Source organism: Canis aureus, chromosome 15 (genome assembly GCF_053574225.1).
Source record: "Canis aureus isolate CA01 chromosome 15, VMU_Caureus_v.1.0, whole genome shotgun sequence".
Lineage (NCBI taxonomy): Eukaryota > Metazoa > Chordata > Mammalia > Carnivora > Canidae > Canis > Canis aureus.
In genome coordinates this window covers 12,971,817-12,984,304 of record NC_135625.1, presented here as the reverse complement: position 1 = coordinate 12,984,304, position 12,488 = coordinate 12,971,817, and the positions used below count along the sequence as shown (strand labels likewise).

Below are 12,488 nucleotides of genomic sequence, written 5' to 3'. Positions count from 1 at the left end.
GTGAGATCAAGGCAAGATGTAACACTGCTTATTCAGAATGTCAAATTGGTAGCTCCCTAAACAACTGCTAGATAAATCAACATGAGAACATTCTTCCCAAGAATATAAAAGTTAGAACAAGGGGCTTTTATGAAAGGAAATGCCAATGGTTCTTCTGGATAATAAAACCTTCTGTTAAATTTCAATTCATTTAGTTTACCCGAAGTACAGAATGTAGGGATGTGAAGTATGCTCCCATTCTGAATTTCTTCTGAAAACACAAACTTCTGGCTGTGTTTGAAAAACAACAACAACCAACTATGAAGAAATATGATCTCAGTATTCAGTATACACCAAACAGGCTTATTGCCTGGGCAGTCAGCAGAATGGTTTTCAACATTCTTGTATTTGTTTTATATGACTAACACTTGGTTTCTGAGAATACACACACACACACACACACACACACACACACACATCTGTGGTTTCTAGACAAAGTGCACGTAAAAAATATCATAAAATAATTGTCTTCTCTAAAAATAGGTAGATTGATAAGATAGTTGATGTCTAAAGCCTTTTAAGTTCAATCCAACTTTACCTGTTAGATTTTCCACTTTTGAAAAACTCAAAGCAAAAATATCATCCAGATAAATATTCTTCTAATAGCTCCATGTGGGAGTAAAATATTGTATTTAACGTAAGCTACGGAGTCAGTTAGTAAAATGTTTCGACACATGTACTAATAACTGTAGAGATGGCTTCTCACTCAGTAAACCATTTTTTTTTATGTTGACAGTCTCAGAGGAGCTTTGTGATGTTCACAGAATTTTTAGACTATTTTATCTTTGATAAAAATTCAACTTGCAGTGCATTCATGACTAGCTCATGTATGCTTCTCAACAATTGTTATAATAATAATATGTTTCCTCCTATTGGGTATTTTAGCTCAGGTCTTGTTTATTTGTTTTATTGTTACGAGCAAGGGAGACTGGTAGAGGTCAATATCCCTTGCAAACCCGGAGAATAGATGCACAATGCCTCAGGAACACTATTATAAGCCAAGCTTGGTCTCTTTAATCAAGTATGTAGTAAAAAGCTGGTAGCTATCTGGAAAACAGCCTGCAAAAGAGTCAAATTAAATTAGGAATACTGGCTCTTCCATGTCGCTTCCATCGGTAGAGTAGCAGTGTGGTGTGGAAGGAACCGTATGGGCTTTGAATTTAGGAAATGCTGAGCTTAAAAGTAGGCAAATCAGCTTTGATGAGCCTTAATGTTTCCAACTGATAAGTGGGGATATGAATACCTTGCTTGTGGCTGGTTTTCAGTGAATTAAATGAGATAGTAGATGCACAGTGCTTGGCGTACCAAAAGTGTCTGAATACTAGCATGAACCTTATTACCTTTTTAACCTGGATCATTCAAAATAAAGCAGAGGCTTGAGTTTTGGTTGTATATCCCTGCCCATCTTTGTAATCCTGGCTGCTACATGTCTTCATAAAATACTAACCACCCCCCAAAACTTACATCATAAACTTTGGATTTATTTTATGTAAGATTCCTTTATGTAGTCAAGCATGAAAGTGACAAGTGCTTTGATGGCCTTTTCCCATTTAATTCATCAGACAGAGAAACCAAAAAGATTCACAACCATATTATGTTAATGATCACAGTTTCAAAATGCCCTAGAATCACAATAAATAACCTATGACATCCATAACCATTTTGTGATTCATTGTTCATAACCAAAGGACTTCTCTGACATTTATATACTCTGTTAAACCACCCATATCTGTGTAAAAATTTTAAAAAAGGCATTAGCAGGTATGTTTTATACTAATCAGAGCAAGGCTATTCAAGCTTATGACCCAAAGCATGTTGAATGACTCATTTCTTCGCACAGGCTGTCCTTCAATTATGGAGAAACCTGCCTATTACTGCACATTAATTAAGTATAAAATTATAAACTCTCTCTATATATCTGTGTCCTGACACTGCAAATGGCATTAGTTGAAATATTATTTTTATATGCTTTAACAACTTAATACATTTAAGGGTAGCATAAATGTCTCTTGTCTATCTTTTTTTTTCTGATAGACGCTGCCATTTAATTGCATTCGGTGGTTTATGAACTATAATCATGTGACTCTTGAACCTTCGGAGGCTGGCAGTGGAAGCATCCATGAAGAGAAAATGCAACCTTATGCTTTCAGGGAGGATGGAGAGTATACAGCCTCTGTCAAAGCCCTCTGTTAAGGAGAGAGGGCCAGAGCAAGGGCAGGAAATGCATTCCAATAAGATGGTTTTAGGCTCCTGGTTCTCAAAGTCACCTGATCTTTTGAATTTATTACTAAAATGCAAGGAAGCCAAAAAGGCCTACACTATAATCTGTTATCAGACAATAAGTGGAGTTAGCATTTGAGTACCAGGCCAATCAGAAATAGGCATTGCCAGACAGAATAGGGCATTAGTACAGGAAAGTGGAAGTTACACAAAAATATTTCTACTGACCTTCTCGCATCTGCTTCAGTTTGAATTTGTTCCAGTTGTACCCCTGTGAGATAACAGAAAAGGAAATAATTTAGTTTATAGATGGTTATAGGGCTCCCCCCCAAGAAACTTAGGTTGAATGAAAATAATGTCAATGTTGTGATATTATAAAAATGACGACTAATTTTAAATATATTTTGATTGTTGGAAAGTATTATGGATCATTAATACAGGGAGGTGTTTGTATATTAGGCAACATAAATTAGACTAGAGTCCTATCCTGCTAGAGGCCTTGGAAGAAATCTCAACCATCTGATAATAACAACCTCTCTCTCACAGAAGTGTCTAGAAAAGTGAGAAACATTATAAACTTAAAACATTGGACTACCTGATAACGGCAAGTTAAAATTAAAGGCTAATGTCAGGTGACAAACGATACAAACGTTAATGTCATAGAAGCATAAAACAAATGCTAGTTTAAGGGAACAAAATATAGCAGTGGCAGGACTCCGCTGGCTCATACCAGAAGAAAAGAAGGGACACCCAGAGATGTTGTCTGAGACTGGGGTGAAGCTGAGATTTTTCACAGGGCATATGCTTCCTTGCCCTTGAATAAAGAGAAAGTTGCCATGGCTATAAGTCAATGTAGATGCAATTTATGAAATGAGATCTGTATATTCAATTAGCATCATGCCCATAGAACTTCAAAATGGCAAACTACAGGCGTTTGGGCATGTTCATATACTGACATCTTGAAAATCTGTATAGAGAAAGGAGGAAGCGGAGGAAATGCGGGTAAGGCGGTCTACAAGAACCTGCCCCCAAATCAGAAAGCACTGAACTCCAGTGTCGACTAAAGCACCACCTCCAAACATCAGTATAAGCCTCGCTACCTGCTAACAATCGACTAGAGTGCTTGTTAATGAAAATTTCTTATTTATCCATTCTAATAAGAGATAAAATAATCTGCTTCTTTGCAGAATTCCCCATGACATTGGAATACGCAAAAGAATTAGAATCACTAGCCCAGCCTTTTCAGAAGTGACTGGCCAGAGCCAGCTCCAGCTGCAGGGGGGTCTCTGCAGGTCTCTGGCTGGTTTTCTACAGTAATGGCAAGTGACTCTTGCCATCCCCAAACCTGTGTGTGCATTGGGTGCAGAAGGGACTGCAAAGCACAGACTCAAAGGCCACCCAGAATTTGTCCCAGCACCTCCTCATCCATTAATAACAACAGAGAACATCTCCCTGATGTGGTACCTTCCATTTTCTAGGCCCTGAAGAAGTAGGATAATCAACTCCTGTGTGGTGTGTTTTTTGTGATTCTCTCACATATTTGAAGACTTTCTGCTCCTACTTACAGCTGCATAAAATTCATCAGTTATGAAAAGAAGGGGAAAAAAGGACGAGGAGAGATTTATTTTCAAAGATTTATTTCCAGGGGTTAGTTAGAGGATAGTGAGGATTATGAATAAAAGAAGGTCCTAGAACTCTCTGTTCTTGGTAATAGAATAGGATACCGTAATGATGGCTTTTCTTTTCAGACACGAAAGAAGTTTCTTCATGAAGAAACTCATGTGTAAGGCACCCACCCTGCAAGCTGTCTTACGTTGATAACTCTTAAATAGCTGATCTGATTGATGAAGCACGCATGTACCATTTAGGCCCATATTCCCCCAGAGGATTGTTCAAACCCGATTTTAGTCTTCTTTCAAAGGTTTGAGTTTCATTATCTTTAAGAAATGGCTTACATGTAGAAACATACTACGCGACTAATGTCAATGTGGCCAGGGAAGACATGTTAAGTAGAAGCTACTCAGTGAAGTGTAATCAGTAGTAACATTATTAAAGGAATTGATGTTTGAGAAAGAAAGTGCATCTTGTAGGATCCTCAATGGGACAAAAAGAGGCAAGAAGCTAGAAAGAATGAGAAACTGTGTGGTGAATGGAAATAGCGGACTCTTTCTGTTATTTCTGCCCTAATAATGATTCTGTTCTTTTCTAGTCTAGTAATTTATTTTGAAAAAAAAATGAGAGAATGTTCTAGTTCATCATCATTATCATCATCATCATCATCATCAAAAATAGCTTTAAACTCAGAGGCTTAAAGACACAAAGATTTCTTTCTTTCTCATGCTATGTGCCCATTTGGGTGAGCTGAGACTCCTCCGTTTTTCAGTCTTTTTAAATTTTTTATTTTAAGATTTTATTTTAGAGAGAGAGAGAGTCCATGTATGGATGCCTGAGTGGGAGGAGGGACAGAGGAAGAGGGAAAGGGAGAAAACCTCAAGCAGACTGTGCTGAGCACAGAGCTCGATGTGGGGCTTGATCTCATAACCCTGAGATCAAGTCCTTAGCCAAAACCAAGAGTCAGACACTTAACTGAGCCACCCAGGTACCCCACAATCTTACTTCTTTTACACCCTTGATCTCCTTCTTAAAAATTTTAAAAATTTAAATTCAATTTGCCAACATATAGTATAACACCCAGTGCTCGTCACATCATGTGCCCTCCTTAACACCTGTCACCCAGTTAGCCCAAGCCCCATCCCTCCTTCCCTTACACAACCCTTTGTTTGTTTCTCAGAGTTTGGAGTCTCTCATGGTTTGTCACCTTCTCCAATTTTTCCCCACTCAGTTCCTCTCCTTTCCCTTATGATCCCTTTCACTATTTCTTATATTCCGCATATGAGTGAAACCATATGATAATTGTCTTTCTCTGACTGACTTATTTCACTCAGGATAATCCCCTCCAGTTCCATACACGGTGATGTAAATAGTAAGTATCATCTTTTCTTATGGCTGAGTAATATTCCATTGTACATATACCACAACTTCTTGATCCATTCCTCTGTCAGTGGACATCTTAGCTCTTCCCTAGTTTGGCTACAGTGGACATTGCTGCTATGAACATGGGGGTGCAGGTGGCCCTTCAGATCACTTCATCTGTATCTTTGGGGTAAATACTCAGGAGTGCAATTGCTGGGTCATAGGGTAGCTCTATTTTTAACTTCTTGAGGAACCTCCACACAGTTTTCCAGAGAGACTGCACCAGCTTGCATTCCCATCAACAGTGCAGGAGGGTTCCCCTTTCTCTGAATCCTCCCCAACATTTGTTGTTTCCTGTCTTGTTAATTTTAGCCATTCTCACCGGTATAAAGTGATATCTCATTGTAGTTTTGATTTGTATTTCCCTGATGACAAGTGATGTGGAGCATTTTTTCATATGTCTGCTGTCCATGTGCATGTCTTTTTAAAAGAAATGTCTATGTCTTCAGCTCATTTCTTGACTAGATTGTTTTTAGGGTGTTGAGTTTGATAAGTTCTTTATAGATCTCGGATACTAGCCCTTTATCTCATATGTCATTTGCAAATATCTTCTCCCATTCTGTAGGTTGTCTTTTAGTTTTGTTGACTGTACCCTTTGCTGTGCAAAAGCTTCTTATCTTGATGAAGTCCCAATAGTTCATTTTTGCTTTTGTTTCCCTTGCCTTCAAAGATGTGTCTTGCAAGAAGGTGCTGCAGCTGAGGTCAGAAAGGTTGCTGCCTATGTTCTTCTCCTCTAGGATTTTGTTTTGTTTTGTTTTGTTTTGTTTCCTCTAGGATTTTGATGGATTCCAGCGAGCCTCCCCTTAGTACTGCCCTTACTCAGGACAATAGAACATTCACTGTATAGAATTTTGCTGGTAATTATAGCAGAGAAAAAGAGAGAGCACAGCAAATTGTGAAGTAAGTAAGAGTTCCCAACCTGAAATGATAGAATTCAGCTTATGTTTCATTCATTAAAGCAACTTTAAGTTGGCCAGGAAGTATAGTGTGAACCATGTGTCCAAAAGGGAGGAAAATAAAATATTCAATGAACAGCAGTAATCACTCTAACAGTCTGCCCTCTGGTCGCTAAATATTTGAGGTCCTCTCCCTCTAAAACATACACTGACTCACTTCCCAAGCAAAGTCTCATCAAATCACAGCTCAACTTCAATGTCCATGATCTCCCAGTGATGCTAAGTATCCTAACATATCTCCTCCTTGTCTGGAGATCTATACAGACAAGTCATCATCCAGTAGCCCAAATACCAACCCTAATATGCAGTGGTAATACAGGATAGATCACTATCATCACCAGGAAAGGTGATAAACAAGAAACACAGGGAAGCCACTCTGTAGAAATCCTGAAATTTGATGAATTTGATGCTGATAAAGGATACTTAGAAGAAAGGCAGGCAGGGACAAGGGGTCCCCCACCCTAAGAGGAAACACCCTTAAAAGGATTTTACAGCACTTTGGAAGGAGCCCTCCATCTCTTCCCATGTGATAGATAGTTGGCAAAAAACCTGATTAGATGACAGGAATATGGAGGGTTAATCCGATTAAAACAGCTTGGAAACAAGCCCTTATAAACCCCTAGGCTTAGGAATTCCGGTGGCAACCCTCTCGGTTCCCCTCCCTCTCTGGGAGCTGGGAGCTGGGAGCTAGCTTTGTCCTACCTGTACTTTACTGTACTATCAATAAATTTTTCTTTGCTGCCCACCACTCTTCATCTGCTCTACTTCTTCATTCTTTGAAGTGGCCTGACCAAGAATCATGGGCATGAAAGGAAAAGAAATCCTGTTACATTGCTAGACAAATGTCATGGGGACCCTTTGGCTGAAGGAATGCAGAATGTCCTGTAGACTGTAATTCTGGTTCTTAGAAGGGTCCCCCGCCCCATCTAACTTTTCTCCACTGGCTCTCAGCTACTCTTCTGGTTGTTTGTATTTAAATTATCCTTCCTGGAACATCTGAATTGGAAGTAAGACTGTGATGCTATGTCCTCCCTGTTGGCGGAGCAACTTTCTCCAGTGGGCTCCCCAGCCTTCCAGAAAGTTAGGGACCAAAGGTCAATTTTATTCTTGAACAAGCATATATTATTTTGTCCATGCTCGTGATTTCTCCCACAATACACCCTTGAAATATTAGCAGTTTTTCAAATGTCTGCCTCAGTCAGCTACATGTGCCAACAGCCACATCCAGAATTCTTTCTAGACATATTTCTTAGATTTACAATATTTGCTTCCTGCCCCATGCTTTCTCTTTCTCAACTTAATTACAAGCCTTGGGCCAATCAGGCTGAGGTGGGAGATACATCCCTTTAATCTCTTTTCCCTGAGCTATTTTATTCAATTGAAAGGATTTACTGTGTGCTACCTTAATCCATTCAAAGGCTGTTAATAATGGGAATAAACAGCTTTAGCCTTGATTGGATCCTCGCCTCAAGGCTACGTTTTGATCAGATTTTGCTGCTCAAAGGAATTTTTTTCAACCCATGTCCCTGAATTTGTAGATTCTATTTTGTTTTGTCACAGCTTTCCACTGAGTATTATTAATGATCACAGAAATATTAAGAGTTATTCCAAAGAATATCCTGGATTCCAGCCATACAACTCCCTACCCATTTTGTGCAGTTGGAGCCAACTTCCTGTTACTAATAAGGATCCATCTCTGCTCATTTGTTCAGTAGTAAGAAGAGTTTAAAATGCCCAGAAAGGAGTCTTAGCTTCAACATCAATGGAACTATGGTTTTATCTCTTGTGGAAGGTTTTCTTTTTTGGAGATTGTACCCCTAACCCTTCCAAGCCTAAGGCTGTGGGACAGGAAGCAAATATTTTCTAAATACTTTTGTCAGAACAATGTTGCATGGAGTACTACAATGGAGAATTCTTTAAAGGGGTCAAGATGCTAGTAGCAGCTGGGAAAGAAAACAAACAGCAGACAAGGAAAACAAATTTCTATCTACAATATGTACCTATTCTCATGAGGACAAATTGCTGCCCTTCCAAAATGGAAGGGAGCCAATGTGATGAATTTGCTACCTTTTGGCTAGATGGTAACCAATCTCTCCAGATCACCTCAGGGAATGGTGCCATGCTGATTGGTCTGTGTTGACATCTTCTATTGGTAGGTGGGGCACTCAGCATCATCAATGGCTGTATCTATATCAGCCATAAAGAAGGGAATTTTAGGGGAGCCCGGGTGGCTCAGCGGTTTAGCACTGCCTTCGGCCCAGGGCGTGATCCTGGAGACCTGGGATCAAGTCCCATGTCGGGCTCCCTGCATGGAGCCTGCTTCTCCCTCTGCCTATGCCTCTGCCTTTCATGAATAAATAAATAAAATCTTTAAAAAAAGAAAAAGAAGAAGGGAATTTTATGTTGTTGAGTCTATTTAGAGCCTTCACTGAGCATCACTGCTCTGGCGTGCGTGAGAGAGAGAGAGAGAGAGAGAGGTTACCAGGTATCTACAAAATGAGTTTTCTTGGTCATCTGGCTGTTGAGAACATTCTCTGAAATGGATGTCCCTTATTAGGCATTGATATTACACACAGATATCTTATACACTACGTGTGCCCATTCCAAGAGACACACTCAATATTCCTTTGAAAGATCGATCACCTTGTCACCAATCTGATCCTTTTCAACTGGCCATACATTATCTAATGTCCATTATTTTGTGTCATTCATATCTCAAATTATCTTTCCTACAAAACAATGTGGACAACCAGATATGTGCCCCAACTTATTCCTATTGGGAAAATATCATTTCACTGCCATCTGGAAAGGATACTTTTGAATGAACTATATGATATGTTATATCCACTTCCACCCAGTAACTTACACAGATCCGCCAAAAACAAACAAACAAACCTTACCCAGCTATGCCTGAATTATTTTTTCTTCAGATAACTAGTCAACTGAGGAAAATTCCACCAAATTTCAGATGTGAGCGGAGGAAAAGACCACAAAGCAGTAGTAGGAGGAATGGGACACCTGCACATGCAATTTTCACATATTTTCTGGACCTGCTTAGGAGTGTCTCATACAGAGGTTTTCCATTTAGTACTGGAATGCTGATGCTGGTGCTTAGCCTTATGACTTGCCAGAGCAGATAATAACCAGCAGGGAGCCTCCTAGATATTGCTCGATCAAAATCATCCACCAAGAATCCAACATGGTGGACAGAAATCTACCAGGATCAGCACAGTGGTAATTCATAATCTTTCACCCACTTCCTAGAATTGTGCTAGTTCATGGACCCCGAGTCTGTTGATCAAGGGAGAAACTGTCTTCCTTTGAGGAGAGATCCCACAACACACCTCAAATATACGCTTTAAATTTTCTTCTATGCCTTCACTAGAGGGACAGTAGGCATTTACCAGGGAACCTGTGAACTAGGAAGCAGTAAATACCCAGATTCGCTAAGAGTTTCTTGACACTGGCTTTGAATTTATGTTAATCCCTGATGATCAACACATCACCAAGGTCCACAAGTCCTACCTAAGCACTGAGAAGAGACTGGTGACTCTGGAAGTCAGGTGGCAAGTGCAGTTTAGGGCAGAAGTGGTCTCACGGTGTGTCCTGTGAGCCCACGGAAACACTGTGTTGTTCTTTTCAGTTTCAGAATGGAGGGGGGTTAGATACACTCAGCATCTGGCAGGATTCCCACATTGTCTTCTTATCATATAGAGGAAGGGCTATCTTTGAAGCAATGGAAGCTTTTATGACTCCAGGGAAAAGGGAGAAGTAGAAGAATTTATTTTCTCAGAGGCCAGTAACAATTGAAACCATTCAATAGGGGCCAGAGCAGATAGGGAACAAAGCACAGAAGGAGCACGTTCCTACCTTCTGGACTCCTGCAGGGGTGCCTCTGATTGGGCACGCCAACCAGAACTAGCCAGTAATGGAGTCTTGGTTCATGCAGTCTTAGGGTGCTTAGCTCCAAGGGCACAGAGGAAGGTAAAGAATGATAGAAAATGGACAGGGTTGGAAAAAAGAAAATAATCAGCCAAACTACCACAGGCATTTATTCCTGTCATTGAAGAAAAAATAGAGAATGGAATTTTCTAGAAGAGGTTTTACTGGAGAAAGAAATATGTGTCGTGAAGGTTGACAATTAATATGGGGTTTCCTGAGAGAGGAAGAAAAGGATTTATTTTTTAAGACAAACTTAACATTAATTCAACAGAAATAAGCCAGGTTTGTATGATGTTAGAGATTACGTAGTTTGAGGTTGGAGCATATAAAAGGTATTCTTGGATCAAGTACTATAAAAATATGGATTGTAGTTGAACGGAGAGCTTTTGCTTTCTTTTGGTTGTGTTCGTAGAAATATATTGAAGACAAAGAGAACTGTGTACAGTGTATGTCAGATGTATGTGTAGCATATATTTTTAAATAGATTTATCTACTCATCAGGCCTGTGGACGATGTGTCTTATATGAGTGCTTGTGTGTTTCCGTGAACTTTAATCATCCCTAAGTGAGGCAACTATTTTATTCCAAATTTTGCACTATGATCTATGGGCTAAATTTTAGAAGATGCCCTCCATCTCTTATTTCTCCTGATTTGCTTTGTGAAGTTTTATTTATTTATTTTATTTTTTAATTTTTTTTAATTTATTTTTTTGCCTTGTGAGGTTTTAAAGGGGCTTGTGATTTAGTCTGGACAGCTTACAGAAGCCTTCCCACAATTCCACTTTGGCCAAAGTTTTGATTTGAAAAATCTAATGATACAAGTTTTTGCTTGGGTATAATTTTTTTGCTATCCTTGGTTGGACTCAGGTAGTAACTTTTAAATTAAATTTTTCTTGGTCTACTTTGTTATAAAACAGAAAAGGTAATACCCCAAGGAGAGATTCTTGCTTTTTATCAGAGAACCTACCTCTAGTTTATTTAATTTGCTTTTTTTTTTTTAATGGTTGACTATTCTTTCTCTATTAAAGGCCTCTTTTATTTTCTATTTCAGTTGTGCAAGAACACTTGGGACAAGAAGAGTCTTTTAATAAAGCAGCAGTTCCCTCTGTTATCCGTATCTCCTAGCATATGCTCTTGCTTTAGTGTTCAGATTTGGAGAAATTAAAAGGACTGGGAAGTGTGTTTTCTCAAGACACAAAGTAAAAGAACAGGATTGCTAATAAACACTTCTGTGTCTGTAAAAACCACCTCAAAAATTAAGTGAGTGCAGTATAAATCATAGAGAGATACTCTTCACATTTTTGTGATTTACAAGGCAGGGAAAGAGGATCATGGTAATGTCTTGGTCAAATGTAATCTCTGGGATTCTAAATCAAATTAAAAATAGTGTGTTTCTAGCCAGGAAAGCCTTTACATTTATCCTGTCATGGGAGTCCACATTCAAGCTGTGTCATGGTCAGAGATTGATTGGAATTAGAGCTACAGTCATACTTAGGTCTAAGTGTCGGTCCCCAGATGCCCAAACAATAAACCTGACAGTATCTCCAGAGCATTCAGTAAAAGTTAGGTGGTTGGCTATGAAGAAGAGAGAAAACATTCCAGAGTGTTCCCTTGAGTTTGAAGAAAGCTTCCTGGGGCATTGGGAGAACTCTGCATGCCTTTGCTTCTTAGTTAAAAACATATGGGGTAAGAATTTTGAGAAAAGCTTCTGGTGACAGAGCTTGCAGGAAACTGAGAATTGGATCTGAAGTCCAAAGATCCAGGTTTCGGTGAGGTCTTGCCCTCACCAGCTCCTCCTAAGACTGTAAGACCCCCTTTCCTACGCGTGCTCCGGGGAAAGAGGACCAATCTGACAGCTTTATTTCCGACTGTGATGAAAAATAATACCGCATGTGAGAAATGCATGATACACTAAATGCAATGCACAAGCGCCACATGCTTTCGCTCATAAACACAGAGAAGTGAGGAAGAGCCAGATTTTGTGTGGGCAACACTCAGCTTTTATAGACCAAGACACAGAGGCTAAGGAGGCTGACTACATTGTTTAGGGCCTCCACAGAGAGAGAGAAAAATTAAAAATTAAAGTTCCCAGGAAGCCCGCTTTCTATTAAACTTAAGGGAGATATGAGAGGGTTGTAGATCAGTGTTTTTCAAAACATGGTCTGTGGAAGACCCGCCTCAAAGTGTGGGAGTAGACGAAAAAGGTAAATTCATGGTCTTGGTCCTCTTTGCCCAAGACTAACTGGATCAGCCTCAATGGGAAGGGGCTCCTTTGGTACAAATTCGCACGTGAATCACG

General features: G+C 39.5%; 1 long non-coding RNA gene across 1 annotated transcript in view; it reads right to left on the bottom strand.

The window, feature by feature from the left end:
* LOC144284276 (uncharacterized) overlaps positions 1-12,488 on the bottom strand; it is a 309,163-nt gene that overhangs the window by 56,295 nt on the left and 240,380 nt on the right. The window contains exon 4 of the long non-coding RNA XR_013352633.1: positions 2,488-2,530. This is a non-coding gene — a long non-coding RNA (uncharacterized LOC144284276). The remainder of the gene's footprint in view (positions 1-2,487; positions 2,531-12,488) is intronic.